This window comes from Wyeomyia smithii, chromosome 3 (genome assembly GCF_029784165.1).
Source record: "Wyeomyia smithii strain HCP4-BCI-WySm-NY-G18 chromosome 3, ASM2978416v1, whole genome shotgun sequence".
NCBI lineage: Eukaryota > Metazoa > Arthropoda > Insecta > Diptera > Culicidae > Wyeomyia > Wyeomyia smithii.
The window spans coordinates 143763920-143783225 of NC_073696.1; positions in this window are offsets into that span (position 1 = coordinate 143763920).

The window sequence follows — 19306 nt, forward strand, 5'->3', positions numbered from 1 at the left end:
CTTTTCCATCGTATCGTTCAACCTCTTTCGCATTGTGCGATATACGTGGAATGCGGACATCAGCGAAGACCAAACGCAGTCTATCCGTTCCCGTATATCGGAAGCATAGCACTCGTCAAAAGATTCCCACTTTGCGCGCTTACCGCACACCTTTGTGAGTCGGCATTCTCGGGTCATAATACATGCTACTGCCGCTACACCCGTAACGTGGTAGCCGTATAACATTCATGCTTCTCCCTCTTCGCGCGCAGCACTTGTGAGACCACAACACACCACCACACCGGGCGGTGAACTGCGGCTGCCACTCACAGACAACACGCGCACGCCTGTCTGTCTCCTCCCCACCAGCCAGTCACAGCCAGCCAACCAGCCAGCCACTACCAGCGGCAGAGCGGGTAAGCGGAGTGTAAGCGAGCGAACTGGTTGATTGACTACCCGCCAGCCAGCCAGCCACAGCCACCACACACATCACACCTAGCACCGTCGTCGCTCTGTGTACGCCCAACAGAGGTAGATGCAGCAGGCCGCATGCCACCCTACCTGTGTATGCACACACCGTGTCAGTGAGAAGTACTTTTCCGTACCAACCTCAGACTCAGACACCCTCCTATAGATACGAAAATGTATAATAATAACAGAATTCGACACACGCTTTGCCCCCTCATACTGCGCCCACAGACCGAACCGTAGTGTACGGACCGGCTAGCACGGCATTGCATGGTCGACCGTCACCCTACCATGCATCAGTGTGCGAGCCAGCAGCCGGTCTGTGGTGTATGTCTCGGGTGCGGTGGATGATTATGTCACGTAGCCGGCACGTAGTGTATCATCCCGTATACAGTGCTTGGCATGATCGATCGTCATCATTGCGTGTAGCTGAGAATCCAAACACCCGGTCTGTGGTGTATGTCTCGGGTGCGGTGGATGATTATGTCACGTAGCCGGCACGTAGTGTATCATCCCGTATACAGTGCTTGGCATGATCGATCGTCATCATTGCGTGTAGCTGAGAATCCAAACACCCGGACTGTGGTGTATGTCTCGGGTGCGGTGGATGATTATGTCACGTAGCCGGCACGTAGTGTATCATCCCGTATACAGTGCTTGGCATGATCGATCGTCATCATCGCGTGTAGCTGAGAATCCAAACACCCGGTCTGTGGTGTATGTCTCGGGTGCGTTGGATGATTATGTCACGTAGCCGGCACGTAGTGTATCATCCCGTATAAAGTGCTTGGCATGATCGATCGTCATCATTGCGTGTAGCTGAGAATCCAAACACCCGGTCTGTGGTGTATGTCTCGGGTGCGGTGGATGATTATGTCACGTAGCCGGCACGTAGTGTATCATCCCGTATAAAGTGCTTGGCATGATCGATCGTCATCATCGCGTGTAGCTGAGAATCCAAACACCCGGTCTGTGGTGTATGTCTCGGGTGCGGTGGATGATTATGTCACGTAGCCGGCACGTAGTGTATCATCCCGTATACAGTGCTTGGCATGATCGATCGTCATCATCGCGTGTAGCTGAGAATCCAAACACCCGGACTGTGGTGTATGTCTTGGGTGCGGTGAATGATTATGTCAGAATCAGAACAGGTCCGCATTAGATCACTTTCCCCTATTATTATTATTATTATTATTATTATTATTATTATTATTATTATTATTATTATTATTATTATTATTATTATAATTGTTATTATTATTTTTATTATTATTATTATTATTATTATTATTATTATTATGATTATTATTATTATTATTATTATTATTATTATTATTATTATTATTATTATTATTATTATTATTATTATTATCATTATTATTATTATTATTATTATTATTATTATTATTATTATTATTATTATTATTATTATTATTATTATTATGATTTTTATTTTTATTATTATTATTATTATTATTATTATTTTTATTATCATTATTATAATTATTATTATTATTATTATTATTATTATTATTATTATTATTATTATTATTATTATTATTATTATTATTATTATTATTATTATTATTATTATTATTATTATTATTATTATTAATATTATTATTATTATTATTATTATTATTATTATTATTATTATCATTATTATTATTATTATTATTATTATTATTATTTTTATTATTATTATTATTATTATTATTATTATTATTATTATTATTATTATTATTATTATTATTATTATTATTATTATTATTATTATTATTATTATTATTATTATTATTCTTATTATTATTATTATTATTATTATTATTATTATTATTATTATTATTATTATTATTATTTTTATTATTATTATTATTATTATTATTATTATTATTATTATTATAATTATTATTATTATTATTATTATTATTATTATTATTATTATTATTATTATTATTATTATTATTATTATAATTATTATACTTATATTTATAATTATAATTATAATTATAATTCCATGCATGTTTTAGGAATAAATCGCGACATTCCGTTCTCACAGACAGGTTCTGAAATAATAGCCGCGCATGTATGATTAATGAGCATTTCTCAAAGCACTCAGCAGTTCTACTTATTTCAGGAGAAGTCGAAATGCGACGCTCCGTTTCCGATGAGAACGAAACGATGACGGCCACATGGCAAATAACCTAAAATAATGATAATAATAATAAATACCGAACGATTTACGATTGAGTAAGTGACGCCTGTCCGCGAGTAAATTGAGAGAGACGGAAGATACAAATGTATAACTAAGTAATTAAAATTGAGAGGATTAGACGAGGACAGGACGAAGAATCGGACAAGAGAATTGTTTCTCTCCGGCTCTTCTGGTAGGGTAGAATTAAGTTGAGTTATTTTAATAAATTCAATCTTGTTTCATCAAGCGTTCCGCATGGTACACCATGCGTACAGGACTCTGATGTTTTATTTCGATTTATCACAGGTCCTGGCGGAGTCTACACGGGCAGGCTCCGCACTTGGTATATGGAAAATTGTTTATTTTCAAGATTATTTATGGAATCGTAAACTAGGAAAGGAAAGTTAATATAGTTTTTAATTATACCACACCGTGATCGTCACCCGGTGCCAGTGATCGACGATGTGCTCGCCAAGATTGGGGAAGGATGCTTTCTTTCAGTTGGAATTGGAAGAACTACCACGAGATGCCACAGTCTTTATCACTCACCGTGGTTTGTACCGGTTCAAACGGACTGGTATCAGCGCCAGAAATTTACTAACGTACCATGGACGAAATTTTAGTGGATTGCGCGGGGGCATATTTGTATCTTGGTGATGTTGGAATTGAGGGAAATACATTGGATGAACACGATAAACGATTAAATGAGGTACCTTGCTAAATTTTGAATTAGAATAAACGTGAACAATTCTAATGAGTATTTATCTCTCTCCCCCTCTTTTTTCATTTTCTTATTTGAAAACTATTATATTTACTATTTTAGATATTAAAAAGATTTAAAGACCGGGGAGTAGTGCTTAATTGGCATAAGTGCAAATTACGTGTTAACGAATTTGATTTTTTGGGGTATAAAATCGACTCCGATGGCATAAAACCTTCAGACGAAAAACGTAATGCTGTGAAATCTTTCCGCCATCCAACCAATGAAAGCGAAGCACATAGTTGGGTGGGATTAGCCAACTACATAGGGAGGTTCATTCTCAATCTCGCTGCATTGGACGAGCCTTTGAGAAAGTTGACACAGAAAGGGGTGACATTTCACTGGGACGAGCCATAGGAATCAGCATTCCAGGCAATCAAAACTAGTATAGCGAATGCTGGAAGTCTCGGGTTCTACAAGGTGGAGTTCTGGCAGATGCGAGTCCATTTGCGTTTGGAGCAGTGCTTAGACAAACAAATGAACGAGGATTGTCTAGGGTGATCAGCTTTTCATCGAAATCTCTTATAGCCACTGAGAGACGATATTGCCAAACTGAAAAGGAGGCATTGGCATTAGTATGGGGCGTTGAAAAATTTCAAGTTTACTTAATTGGTCGTGAATTTAACCTATTAACTGACTGTCAGGCATTGACTTTTTTATTTTCCCCTGTATCGCGACCGTGTGCTCGCATCGAACGCTGGGTTCTGAGGCTACAAAGCTACCAATATAAAGTTGTTCATATAGCAGGACAGTCTAATATAGCCGATGTCCTATCTCGCCTTTCCACACTGATCCCTCAACCATTCGACGAAGCGGAAGAGTTGACTGTGAGAGAAGTTGCATCTTGTTCAGCCACAACAATGGCTTTGAAGTGGGAAGAGATTGTACGCGCTAGGAGAGATGATGCCTCTGTTATTTATAGTTATAGTAACCGAACTTTGTCAGTTGGATGATGTGTTATTGAGGATAGACCGGATTGTAGTTCCTGAAAGTCTGCGACAGCGAGTTCTACAGATAGTCCATGAGGGACATCCGGGTGTTCGAATCAGGAAGAGTCACCTACGAACGAATGTGTGGTGGCCTAAAATGGACCAGCATGTCTAAACGTATGTGAAAGCATGCCGTGGATGTGCATTAGTTGCCACTCCCAATCAACCAGAACCGACGGTTAGAAAGAGCCTTCCCTCCGCCCCTTGGGAACAAATTGCTGTGGACTTTCTAGGTCCGTTTCCGGACGGCGAGAATTTGCTGGTTTGCATTGACTTTTACAGTAGATTCATAGAAGTCGTCGAAATGGATAATATTACTACAGCATCAATTATTGAAGAGCTTCCGATCATTTTCTCGCGTTATGGAGTTCCAAGGCAATTGTGTGCGGATAATGGGCCCTAGTTTTCTTCGGAGGAGTTCGAGACATTCTGTGATGAATATAGTATTCATCTGGAAAGTACTATTCCGTATTGGCCACAGATGAACGGGGAAGTCGAACGACAGAACCGTTCTATTTTAAAACGGCTCCGTATAGCACAGGAACTGGGACAGGACTGGCGGAAGGACTCTTCGAATCACTCTACCACAGGCAAGGCATCTGCCGAGCTAATGTTTGGCCGCCAAATGCGAAACAAGCTGCCAACCGTACCCCTTATCACGTACGATGATGGAGAAGTAAGAGACAAGGACACTGTTGAAAAGGAAAATGGGAGGATATACGCGGGTAATCGACGCAAGGCGAAATCTAATGCCTTAGAAGTTGGGGATCGAGTGTTAACCAAACGAATGAAGAAAGATAACAAACTGCAGTCAAACTTCTCACCTGAAGAGTTTAGCGTAGCCAGCAAACGTGGAACTGTCGTTACTATAAGCTCATCGTCTTCAGGGAAAGAATTCCGAAGAAGCGTAGCACACCTAAAGTCATTACCTAAGGAACCGATACAGGATAGTCATCCAAGCAACGATACTAGTGATCCTAGTCATCCTCTGGGGTCGTCAAAGACAGTGTTAGATAATCAAGAGAAGAAGTCAACAGATGAACTGGAAAATCCTCTCAATGATGTCAACGCAGTGATAGTGTTCAAAAGAACAAAAGTCGAATCCAGCCGTTTAAAGGACTACGTAACATATTAACAATGTAGTGATGTTTTCTTTATTTTAAGGTTAAGTAGGGATGTAGGGTTCCACTGTGTAGAGATCACCTACCTTGTATATAAGTACCTTGACATTGGAGGAAGGAGAGATATAAACGTGTAGAGCGAACAAGAGTGAACTGTTGTACGGGAAATAAAATAAAGTCAACCGCAAAAATAAAGGAACATTTGTATCAGAACATTACAGTTGGAACATGGGGCCACCGGGACCCCAGTCCAGTTAACTCGTCGTTTGGTGACACGGACAACAATGAACAGCTGATAAAAAACCAGTTTCCCAGTTTCTGCACCGCTGTTAATCTGCTACCGAAATGTTCGGGGCCTACGCAGCAAAATCACTGATTTTAGTCTCGCAGTGCCAGATTCCCCGTACGATTGCATCGTGCTAACGGACACTTGGCTTGATTCGCAAATCAACTCGTGCCAGTTGTTTGGTACAGATGATACCGTTATTCGTTCTGATCGCTGCTCTAAAAATAGTAATGAAGCCTGTGCTGCCCCTCATGGCAAGTCCGTCCCAATTGCATTTTTATCAATTTTGACTTTATTGGTGGAATCATCGCCTTTTTACATCTACTTTCGATAGAACACATAATTTTGAATACATTGTTCTGAGGAACTATGAAAAAAATAGCAAGTCGGTTTGTCCCATAGCAAAAATGATCGCAAGTCGGTCCCATAAAACAAATCATCACAATCATCAGTCCCACATTCAAAAATATATCATGAAAAATGTTATATTTAACATAGTTCATGGTCTTCAGATTCAGAATTCGATGTACCAGTTGACCAAGTAAAATTCAATAGGCGGTTCGATCGAATTTTACTATAGTTTCGCATTTAAAACTGGAAAAATAGAACATTTCGTTTTCTATAAGAGAAACCTGATTTCTAGAATCTGCTGGAATCGTTAGTTGTTGTGCCGATATCTTGTTATAGGTAATCACGAGGGAACAAAGCTTATTGCATATGTGTGTTTTTGAGGATGGGATAAAAATTAAAACCTTATTGTTTGACAGTTGATTGGTAATGTCTTTGTATAATTATAATATCTCTGTATAATTATAAAACTACAAATATTTATCAATGCTAAGTTTCTTTCACCTTTTTTTTTGAATCAACAGCATTTCTGCCGTCGCCGTTAGGCGTGTCACTGTACTGTTAATTAGAGCATCCAATCAATATAAAATAATACTACCCTCGTATTTTATCCATGTTGGGCCGTGGATAACAATTGATAAACGGTGGTTTATTTTTTGAACAACGTGTCAACAGTCATACCGGATACTTCAGCATACTTCTTAGCTTTTTCACAACTTAGTAAAAATCTAAATTAGTAATAGAAGGGTCTTTGTTATATTGGTTTCCCTGTCTAAAGCGTGGAAGCTGTCCGCCGCCGTCACACATTGACCGCTTTCGAAAAATTTTAGAACAAGTTCCTCCACCTGAACTGATTTAGAATTTAATCATAGTATTAGATACATTTCTCACTACAAAATCGTTTAATGATTCTGTGGAAGCACGCGAGAAGGTGATCGTCCAGCAGCTGATTCGTTTTAAATGCAAGCTATAACCGGAATCGCTTTGCAGTAGTTTGCTTTTCATCACCAGTCGTAGGTGGCTATGGGACTGGTTTGCTATCATTCTGGCTAGGTATCGAAAAAGTAATCGCATATGGGTCCCAGCTTATGGTTGGCAACATAACTCAATCGAATTTTGGTGTTTATGAACGGGTTATAATGCTAAAGTATTAAATTAACATCGCAGTAACAATTTCTGTCGATGGCCTTGTTTAAAACAGCATAAGATTGCAATATTTCTCCCAAAGTGTTACGATATTTAATCGCTGTTTTCTCATCAGCACAAAAACGCAAATGGGACGGACTTGCTATGAGCGGCAGTGTGGCGGCGGGGTGATTATTGCAGTTTGTAGTTCAATGCCGTCTTCTCTACTAAGCAATGCAATGGATGATTCACTTGAGCAGCTTTGAGTTACCATTGCAACCATGAATGCAAAGCTTGTGATTGGTGCTATCTATAATTATAATTATAATTATAATTATAATTATAATTATAATTATAATTATAATTATAATTATAATTATAATTATAATTATAATTATAATTATAATTATAATTATAATTATAATTATAATTATAATTATAATTATAATTATAATTATAATTATAATTATAATTATAATTATAATTATATCTATTATAATTATAATTATATCTATAATTATAATTATAATTATAATTATAATTATAATTATAATTATAATTATAATTATAATTATAATTATAATTATAATTATAATTATAATTAAGTGTTCTAAATTAGAGACAGTGTTCTAAAAGTGTTCTAAAATAGAGACATTATAATTATAATTATAATGCGTCGATTATAATTATAATTATAATATTATAATTATGATTATACTTATAATTATAATTATAATTATAATTATAAGTATAATTATATTATTATAATTATAATTATAATTATAATTATAAGTATAATCATAATTATAATATTATAATTATAATTATAATCGACGCATTATAATTATAATTATAATGTCTCTATTTTAGAACACTTTTAGAACACTGTCTCTAATTTAGAACACTTAATTTCAATTCTACTGTGAGTGGGGCGCCGTGCGCTCGTCACTCTACCTTGTTTACAAACATTTTCGGTAACTCACTTCTCGCACGTCGATGAGTTACCGACCCAAGTATCCAACCTCGGACTTTGCTTTGTTTTAATATAATTTGCTTACGGGTGTCGGTTTTCGTCACCCAAGCCAAGCAGAAGACTTGGCTTCAACAGTAAGCAAGCTCTGACCTACTTTCGCGCACAGCTGAAGGCTGCGCCAATGTCGAAAAGAATGCGATAGGAAACCGGCCTCTTTTCGGGGTTCTAAGTATGTCACCTAATGTGACGGAACCCTGTAGGCATCTACGGGACGTACCGAACGATTTACGATTGAGTAAGTGACGCCTGTCCGCGAGTAAATTGAGAGAGACGGAAGATACAAATGTATAACTAAGTAATTAAAATTGAGAGGATTAGACGAGGACAGGACGAAGAATCGGACAAGAGAATTGTTTCTCTCCGGCTCTTCTGGTAGGGTAGAATTAAGTTGAGTTATTTTAATAAATTCAATCTTGTTTCATCAAGCGTTCCGCATGGTACACCATGCGTACAGGACTCTGATGTTTTATTTCGATTTATCACAGGTCCTGGCGGAGTCTACACGGGCAGGCTCCGCACTTGGTATATGGAAAATTGTTTATTTTCAAGATTATTTATGGAATCGTAAACTAGGAAAGGAAAGTTAATATAGTTTTTAATTATACCACACCGTGATCGTCACCCGGTGCCAGTGATCGACGATGTGCTCGCCAAGATTGGGGAAGGATGCTTTCTTTCAGTTGGAATTGGAAGAACTACCACGAGATGCCACAGTCTTTATCACTCACCGTGGTTTGTACCGGTTCAAACGGACTGGTATCAGCGCCAGAAATTTACTAACGTACCATGGACGAAATTTTAGTGGATTGCGCGGGGGCATATTTGTATCTTGGTGATGTTGGAATTGAGGGAAATACATTGGATGAACACGATAAACGATTAAATGAGGTACCTTGCTAAATTTTGAATTAGAATAAACGTGAACAATTCTAATGAGTATTTATCTCTCTCCCCCTCTTTTTTCATTTTCTTATTTGAAAACTATTATATTTACTATTTTAGATATTAAAAAGATTTAAAGACCGGGGAGTAGTGCTTAATTGGCATAAGTGCAAATTACGTGTTAACGAATTTGATTTTTTGGGGTATAAAATCGACTCCGATGGCATAAAACCTTCAGACGAAAAACGTAATGCTGTGAAATCTTTCCGCCATCCAACCAATGAAAGCGAAGCACATAGTTGGGTGGGATTAGCCAACTACATAGGGAGGTTCATTCTCAATCTCGCTGCATTGGACGAGCCTTTGAGAAAGTTGACACAGAAAGGGGTGACATTTCACTGGGACGAGCCATAGGAATCAGCATTCCAGGCAATCAAAACTAGTATAGCGAATGCTGGAAGTCTCGGGTTCTACAAGGTGGAGTTCTGGCAGATGCGAGTCCATTTGCGTTTGGAGCAGTGCTTAGACAAACAAATGAACGAGGATTGTCTAGGGTGATCAGCTTTTCATCGAAATCTCTTATAGCCACTGAGAGACGATATTGCCAAACTGAAAAGGAGGCATTGGCATTAGTATGGGGCGTTGAAAAATTTCAAGTTTACTTAATTGGTCGTGAATTTAACCTATTAACTGACTGTCAGGCATTGACTTTTTTATTTTCCCCTGTATCGCGACCGTGTGCTCGCATCGAACGCTGGGTTCTGAGGCTACAAAGCTACCAATATAAAGTTGTTCATATAGCAGGACAGTCTAATATAGCCGATGTCCTATCTCGCCTTTCCACACTGATCCCTCAACCATTCGACGAAGCGGAAGAGTTGACTGTGAGAGAAGTTGCATCTTGTTCAGCCACAACAATGGCTTTGAAGTGGGAAGAGATTGTACGCGCTAGGAGAGATGATGCCTCTGTTATTTATAGTTATAGTAACCGAACTTTGTCAGTTGGATGATGTGTTATTGAGGATAGACCGGATTGTAGTTCCTGAAAGTCTGCGACAGCGAGTTCTACAGATAGTCCATGAGGGACATCCGGGTGTTCGAATCAGGAAGAGTCACCTACGAACGAATGTGTGGTGGCCTAAAATGGACCAGCATGTCTAAACGTATGTGAAAGCATGCCGTGGATGTGCATTAGTTGCCACTCCCAATCAACCAGAACCGACGGTTAGAAAGAGCCTTCCCTCCGCCCCTTGGGAACAAATTGCTGTGGACTTTCTAGGTCCGTTTCCGGACGGCGAGAATTTGCTGGTTTGCATTGACTTTTACAGTAGATTCATAGAAGTCGTCGAAATGGATAATATTACTACAGCATCAATTATTGAAGAGCTTCCGATCATTTTCTCGCGTTATGGAGTTCCAAGGCAATTGTGTGCGGATAATGGGCCCTAGTTTTCTTCGGAGGAGTTCGAGACATTCTGTGATGAATATAGTATTCATCTGGAAAGTACTATTCCGTATTGGCCACAGATGAACGGGGAAGTCGAACGACAGAACCGTTCTATTTTAAAACGGCTCCGTATAGCACAGGAACTGGGACAGGACTGGCGGAAGGACTCTTCGAATCACTCTACCACAGGCAAGGCATCTGCCGAGCTAATGTTTGGCCGCCAAATGCGAAACAAGCTGCCAACCGTACCCCTTATCACGTACGATGATGGAGAAGTAAGAGACAAGGACACTGTTGAAAAGGAAAATGGGAGGATATACGCGGGTAATCGACGCAAGGCGAAATCTAATGCCTTAGAAGTTGGGGATCGAGTGTTAACCAAACGAATGAAGAAAGATAACAAACTGCAGTCAAACTTCTCACCTGAAGAGTTTAGCGTAGCCAGCAAACGTGGAACTGTCGTTACTATAAGCTCATCGTCTTCAGGGAAAGAATTCCGAAGAAGCGTAGCACACCTAAAGTCATTACCTAAGGAACCGATACAGGATAGTCATCCAAGCAACGATACTAGTGATCCTAGTCATCCTCTGGGGTCGTCAAAGACAGTGTTAGATAATCAAGAGAAGAAGTCAACAGATGAACTGGAAAATCCTCTCAATGATGTCAACGCAGTGATAGTGTTCAAAAGAACAAAAGTCGAATCCAGCCGTTTAAAGGACTACGTAACATATTAACAATGTAGTGATGTTTTCTTTATTTTAAGGTTAAGTAGGGATGTAGGGTTCCACTGTGTAGAGATCACCTACCTTGTATATAAGTACCTTGACATTGGAGGAAGGAGAGATATAAACGTGTAGAGCGAACAAGAGTGAACTGTTGTACGGGAAATAAAATAAAGTCAACCGCAAAAATAAAGGAACATTTGTATCAGAACATTACAGTTGGAACATGGGGCCACCGGGACCCCAGTCCAGTTAACTCGTCGTTTGGTGACACGGACAACAATGAACAGCTGATAAAAAACCAGTTTCCCAGTTTCTGCACCGCTGTTAATCTGCTACCGAAATGTTCGGGGCCTACGCAGCAAAATCACTGATTTTAGTCTCGCAGTGCCAGATTCCCCGTACGATTGCATCGTGCTAACGGACACTTGGCTTGATTCGCAAATCAACTCGTGCCAGTTGTTTGGTACAGATGATACCGTTATTCGTTCTGATCGCTGCTCTAAAAATAGTAATGAAGCCTGTGCTGCCCCTCATGGCAAGTCCGTCCCAATTGCATTTTTATCAATTTTGACTTTATTGGTGGAATCATCGCCTTTTTACATCTACTTTCGATAGAACACATAATTTTGAATACATTGTTCTGAGGAACTATGAAAAAAATAGCAAGTCGGTTTGTCCCATAGCAAAAATGATCGCAAGTCGGTCCCATAAAACAAATCATCACAATCATCAGTCCCACATTCAAAAATATATCATGAAAAATGTTATATTTAACATAGTTCATGGTCTTCAGATTCAGAATTCGATGTACCAGTTGACCAAGTAAAATTCAATAGGCGGTTCGATCGAATTTTACTATAGTTTCGCATTTAAAACTGGAAAAATAGAACATTTCGTTTTCTATAAGAGAAACCTGATTTCTAGAATCTGCTGGAATCGTTAGTTGTTGTGCCGATATCTTGTTATAGGTAATCACGAGGGAACAAAGCTTATTGCATATGTGTGTTTTTGAGGATGGGATAAAAATTAAAACCTTATTGTTTGACAGTTGATTGGTAATGTCTTTGTATAATTATAATATCTCTGTATAATTATAAAACTACAAATATTTATCAATGCTAAGTTTCTTTCACCTTTTTTTTTGAATCAACAGCATTTCTGCCGTCGCCGTTAGGCGTGTCACTGTACTGTTAATTAGAGCATCCAATCAATATAAAATAATACTACCCTCGTATTTTATCCATGTTGGGCCGTGGATAACAATTGATAAACGGTGGTTTATTTTTTGAACAACGTGTCAACAGTCATACCGGATACTTCAGCATACTTCTTAGCTTTTTCACAACTTAGTAAAAATCTAAATTAGTAATAGAAGGGTCTTTGTTATATTGGTTTCCCTGTCTAAAGCGTGGAAGCTGTCCGCCGCCGTCACACATTGACCGCTTTCGAAAAATTTTAGAACAAGTTCCTCCACCTGAACTGATTTAGAATTTAATCATAGTATTAGATACATTTCTCACTACAAAATCGTTTAATGATTCTGTGGAAGCACGCGAGAAGGTGATCGTCCAGCAGCTGATTCGTTTTAAATGCAAGCTATAACCGGAATCGCTTTGCAGTAGTTTGCTTTTCATCACCAGTCGTAGGTGGCTATGGGACTGGTTTGCTATCATTCTGGCTAGGTATCGAAAAAGTAATCGCATATGGGTCCCAGCTTATGGTTGGCAACATAACTCAATCGAATTTTGGTGTTTATGAACGGGTTATAATGCTAAAGTATTAAATTAACATCGCAGTAACAATTTCTGTCGATGGCCTTGTTTAAAACAGCATAAGATTGCAATATTTCTCCCAAAGTGTTACGATATTTAATCGCTGTTTTCTCATCAGCACAAAAACGCAAATGGGACGGACTTGCTATGAGCGGCAGTGTGGCGGCGGGGTGATTATTGCAGTTTGTAGTTCAATGCCGTCTTCTCTACTAAGCAATGCAATGGATGATTCACTTGAGCAGCTTTGAGTTACCATTGCAACCATGAATGCAAAGCTTGTGATTGGTGCTATCTATAATTATAATTATAATTATAATTATAATTATAATTATAATTATAATTATAATTATAATTATAATTATAATTATAATTATAATTATAATTATAATTATAATTATAATTATAATTATAATTATAATTATAATTATAATTATAATTATAATTATAATTATAATTATAATTATAATTATATCTATTATAATTATAATTATATCTATAATTATAATTATAATTATAATTATAATTATAATTATAATTATAATTATAATTATAATTATAATTATAATTATAATTATAATTATAATTATAATTATAATTATAATTATAATTATAATTATAATTATAATTATAATTATAATTATAATTATAATTATAATTATAATTATAATTATAATTATAATTATAATTATAATTATAATTATAATTATAATTATAATTATAATTATAATTATAATTATAATTAAGTGTTCTAAATTAGAGACAGTGTTCTAAAAGTGTTCTAAAATAGAGACATTATAATTATAATTATAATGCGTCGATTATAATTATAATTATAATATTATAATTATGATTATACTTATAATTATAATTATAATTATAATTATAAGTATAATTATATTATTATAATTATAATTATAATTATAATTATAAGTATAATCATAATTATAATATTATAATTATAATTATAATCGACGCATTATAATTATAATTATAATGTCTCTATTTTAGAACACTTTTAGAACACTGTCTCTAATTTAGAACACTTAATTTCAATTCTACTGTGAGTGGGGCGCCGTGCGCTCGTCACTCTACCTTGTTTACAAACATTTTCGGTAACTCACTTCTCGCACGTCGATGAGTTACCGACCCAAGTATCCAACCTCGGACTTTGCTTTGTTTTAATATAATTTGCTTACGGGTGTCGGTTTTCGTCACCCAAGCCAAGCAGAAGACTTGGCTTCAACAGTAAGCAAGCTCTGACCTACTTTCGCGCACAGCTGAAGGCTGCGCCAATGTCGAAAAGAATGCGATAGGAAACCGGCCTCTTTTCGGGGTTCTAAGTATGTCACCTAATGTGACGGAACCCTGTAGGCATCTACGGGACGCGTGGGGGCCGTTACAGACATATTTAGCAATCAATTCACAGTTATAGCTCGTCATCAACGAGGGATGTTAATACCCAGCTCGATAACCCGGCTGGTCCAGGTAAATTATTGACCAGTATATGTCCACCCGAAGCAAAAAAAGATACTGCACCCGTTCTCAGTGGAACTCAACTTTTCCAGCTCTTCTTGGGCGACGTTCAACCCAACGATTCGCTACCGGAGGAGATAACTCAAGCTGCAACCCGTCCTGCACCAGGCGAGCCGCTCAGTATTTTTTACCAGAACGTGAGAGGCTTAAGAACGAAGATAGATGACCTGTTTGTCGCTGCATCGGACCAGGAATATGACGTCGTAATATTTACAGAAACGTGGCTTAACGACACCATCAACTCTTCTCAACTATTTGGACAAGAATATACCGTGTATCGCAAAGACCGAGACCCAGGCGCAACGGGGAAATCCCGGGGAGGCGGTGTACTTATAGCACTGAAAAATACGCTTAGTTTTACTTTGTGCGCAAATTTGGCCGATTTCGACCTCGAACAGTTGTGGGTAAACATCGAATGTAATGACAGATTAATCTGTTTGGGTGTTATATACATACCCCCGGACCAGTCCAGGAATACTTCGATCATGGAGAATGTTACTGCCTCCATATCTAATGTTGTCACGACGAACGATCTCCGTACCGATCATCTTTTGTTTGGCGATTTCAATCTGCCTGATCTATGCTGGCGTACAACAGGCACAGGTTACGCTTACTCCGAACCCTCTGAATCGACTTCTCCTAGCATTACCTTTATTGACAGCATATCTGTGCTAAATCTTAAACAGCTGAACGTAGCAAAAAACTGTTTAAACCGTACGCTTGATTTACTGTTCGTGAGCGAAGATTTGTTACCAATGTGTACTCTCGTTGAAACGCATGAAGCTCTAGTACCAGTTGATCAATTGCATCCTCCAATTCTAGCGACTTTGAAATGCCTGCCCCGTATGGTTTTCACAGAACTCAACGATCACAGACGGCTGGATTTTTCGAGAGCGAACTACGCGCAGCTGAACGAAGCACTTTTAACTGTTGACTGGGCAACGTTGTACAACATGCATGACATCGATGAAGCAGTTCAGTGCTTCACTACCACTCTCACGCAACTTTTTACAGAGCATGTTCCCGTCTGTCGCCCTCGCCCAAGCCCGCCCTGGTCTAATAACTATCTTAGATACCTGAAACGTAAACGCGCCAACGCTCTTAAAAAGTTTTCCAACAATCGCAACTTGGTCACCAAAAGAAGGTTTCACTACGCCAGTTCTAAGTACAAAAGTTATAACCGCGGGCTATATGCTCGTTATGTAACACGAAAGCAGAGTGCACTGAAAAAGTTTCCCAAGCGCTTTTGGACTTTTGTAAGCGAAAAGCGGAAAGAAGCAGGTTTACCGTCAAGCATGTTTTTGGGAGATGAAAATTCGACAGACGCAGACGGCATATGCAACCTATTCGCTAAACAATTCTCCAGAGCATTCGATGAAACGACAGTTAGTCAGGATCAGACTGATTTGGCCATTAGGGACGTACCAAGAGGAGCTCTAAGTATGAACATCAGTGAGTTCTCGGACGAGGATGTCATGAATGGTGTCAGAAAACTGAAATCATCTACCAGACCCGGACCGGATGGAATTCCTGCGATAGTTCTTATCAAATGCGCCCGGGCCATCTGCGGTCCGCTGCGCTCCATTTTCAATAAGTCGCTTGCACAGGCGGTATTTCCGGAGAGGTGGAAAAAATCCATTATGTTTCCGGCGTTCAAAAAGGGGGATAAGCGAGATGTAGCAAACTACCGTGGTGTGACTTCGCTAAGTGCAGGATCCAAACTGTTTGAGATCCTTGTTGGCGATGAATTGTTTCGGTCAGCAAAATCATATATTTCCCAGGACCAACATGGGTTTTTTCCGGGGAGATCGACAGCGACAAATTTGGTGCAGTTTACTTCTTTGTGTCTAAAGTCAATGGAACAGGGATTTCAGATCGATACAGTCTACACCGACCTAAAGTCAGCATTCGACAAAGTTAACCATCGAATTCTGTTAGCAAAACTGGACCGTCTAGGCGTGGTAACGAATGTCACTAAATGGATAGAGTCGTATTTGACTAATCGACAACTGAGAGTCAAAATAGGAACTTCCGAGTCAGCTCCGTTCAGCAACAACTCCGGTGTCCCCCAAGGAAGCAACCTGGGGCCATTGCTATTCTCATTATTCTTCAACGACGTCTGTCATGCTGTTCCTCAAGGTTGCAGGTTAGTCTACGCCGATGACTTCAAAATTTATTGGCTGGTGAAGACACTAGACGATTGCCGAAAGCTGCAGCAGATCATCGATATCTTCGCAGACTGGTGTGAGCGAAACTTTTTAACCATAAGCGTGAAGAAGTGTATGGTTATATCGTTCACTAGGAAAAGAATACCTGTCCACTGGGACTATCGCATTGGAACTGAAGGGCTGGAAAGAGCTAAGGTCGTGAAGGATCTTGGTGTCTTGTTGGATTCCGAGATGAGCTTTCGTGAACACTACGCCTACATTATCAGTAAAGCCAGCAGAAATTTGGGATTTATTTTCCGATTAGCCTCTGAATTCCGTGATCCCTATTGTTTACGCTCACTGTACTTTAGTTTAGTGCGATCCATACTTGAAACAGCAGCTATAGTCTGGACACCTTTTCACAACGTCTGGATCAGCAGAATCGAGAGAATTCAAGCGAAGTTCGTAAGGTACGCCCTGCGATTTTTACCCTGGCAAAACACTAGCGATCTTCCATCTTACGAGAGCCGTTGCCGCTTGCTGGGTATGGATACGCTGCAAAAGAGGCGAAAAATCCAGGGGACCATCTTTTTGGCCAAGGTCCTCTCAGGAGACGTAAGTGCACCATGGATTCTTGCTCAGATTAATTTGAACATTATTCCTCGACCACTGAGACAGCGAAGCTTCCTGCGACTCCAACAACATCGGACTGACTATGCACAGCACGAACCAATAAGACATATGTGTTTTCTGTTTAATTCATGTTATCATTTGTTTGACTTCAATGTTAGTGTTAGAGTGTTTCATGATCGTGTAACAAATTTTACCTTCTAACCATTTTTAGTACGTAAGTGTTCATGTAGACAAATATGTCCGATGAATGTAAATAAATTATAATAATAATAATAATATAATAATATAATAATAATATTTGTTACTCCTAAAAACATCCACATACCAAATTTGATTGTATTTGGTTGACTGGTTCTCGAGCTGTGCGAAATTCGTGTTTCATTTGTATGGGACCCCTCCCTTGTTGAAGAGGTAGGGGTGTCAAATCATTATCGATATATTTGTTACCCCTGAAAACATCCACCTACCCAATTTGGTTCTATTTACTTGATTAGTTCTCTAGATATGCAGGAGTTTCATTTGTATGGAACCCCTCCCTACCAGAAGAGGGAGGGGTGTCGAACCAATATGGACATATTTGTCACTCCTGAAAACATCCACATGCCAAATTTGGTTTCATTTGCTTGGTTAGTTTTTGAGATGTGCAGAAATTTTTGTTTCATTTGTATGGGGGCCCTCCCTTCCAGAAAAGGGAGGGGTCTCAAACTATCATGAAAACTTTTCGGCCCCTAAAACCCCTACATACAAATTTTCACGTCGATCGGTTCGGTAGTTTCCGAGCCTATATGGACCAGACAGACAGACAGACAGACAGACCGACAAACAGACCGGACTGCATTTTTATAGGTATAGATTAAACCTTAATAATGATTCAAAGGCAGAAGTTCACTACGCCACTTTATGTGGTGTTCTTATCACCTGCCAATGGCTCTGTCGATAATTTGTATGGCTCCCCCCAAAATAATTTATTTTCCCACAGTCGAACAAAACTTTAATTCTCAAACTATTCATAATAACGCTTGAGACGATTAATATGAATTTTTCAAATGATTCAATTCTGTTGAAATTATTTTTAATATCGAAAATCCTTTAAAACCTAATATTCTTCTCGCTCAATTATATTGTCTCAGTGTCATGTTACCGTCGTAGCACTGGCAACGTTAACACTTTTAAGTCAGTCGTTTTGCCCCTACGTTATGCATCGTTGACAAATTTCCTTGGTCAACGCCATATGAGCTGATTATGCGCGTTTGCGCTTGCAATAAAAAAAATAGTGTCGAATGCACTACGATGCTCTGCTGATAGACGCTCGTCGCTTGCATGTGCGCATCAAATTTCTGTCTTTATGTTTTTCTTCCTTACGGTGATTCACCTTTCGCTAGCCGTGTCACCGCTGTTTATTCATGATTTTTTGTTTACTATCGGGCTTTACTATGCACCTAATGTTTTACTTGTAGAATATTTCGCTGAATTTATCAGCTGTTGAGTTCTCGGCCATGAACTCTAAGTGTGTAGGAATCTAATCCTAAACGATATAAACAAATTCAATGTCGCATCTCGAGTTATTTCAACTTGATATGCATATTTGACCGACTAAAAATTAATATTATTATACAACTTCTGTTTGTCGGGCCCGCGCATGATGATATTGCGACTTTTCACTTGCCAGCGGGTTTGCCGCTGAATTGTATGGCGCCCCCGAGGAGGCAAATTAAATTGCGCTCGCTCATGCTTATCTTGTTTTATTTAAAATTAATGATTATACTTCGCTACGATTTATTCTTACATACATAAAAAACCTAAATTAATCCACCTAGCGGTCAGACCCAGCCTTTCTCATTAAAACTTATTATTTGTAAAAATA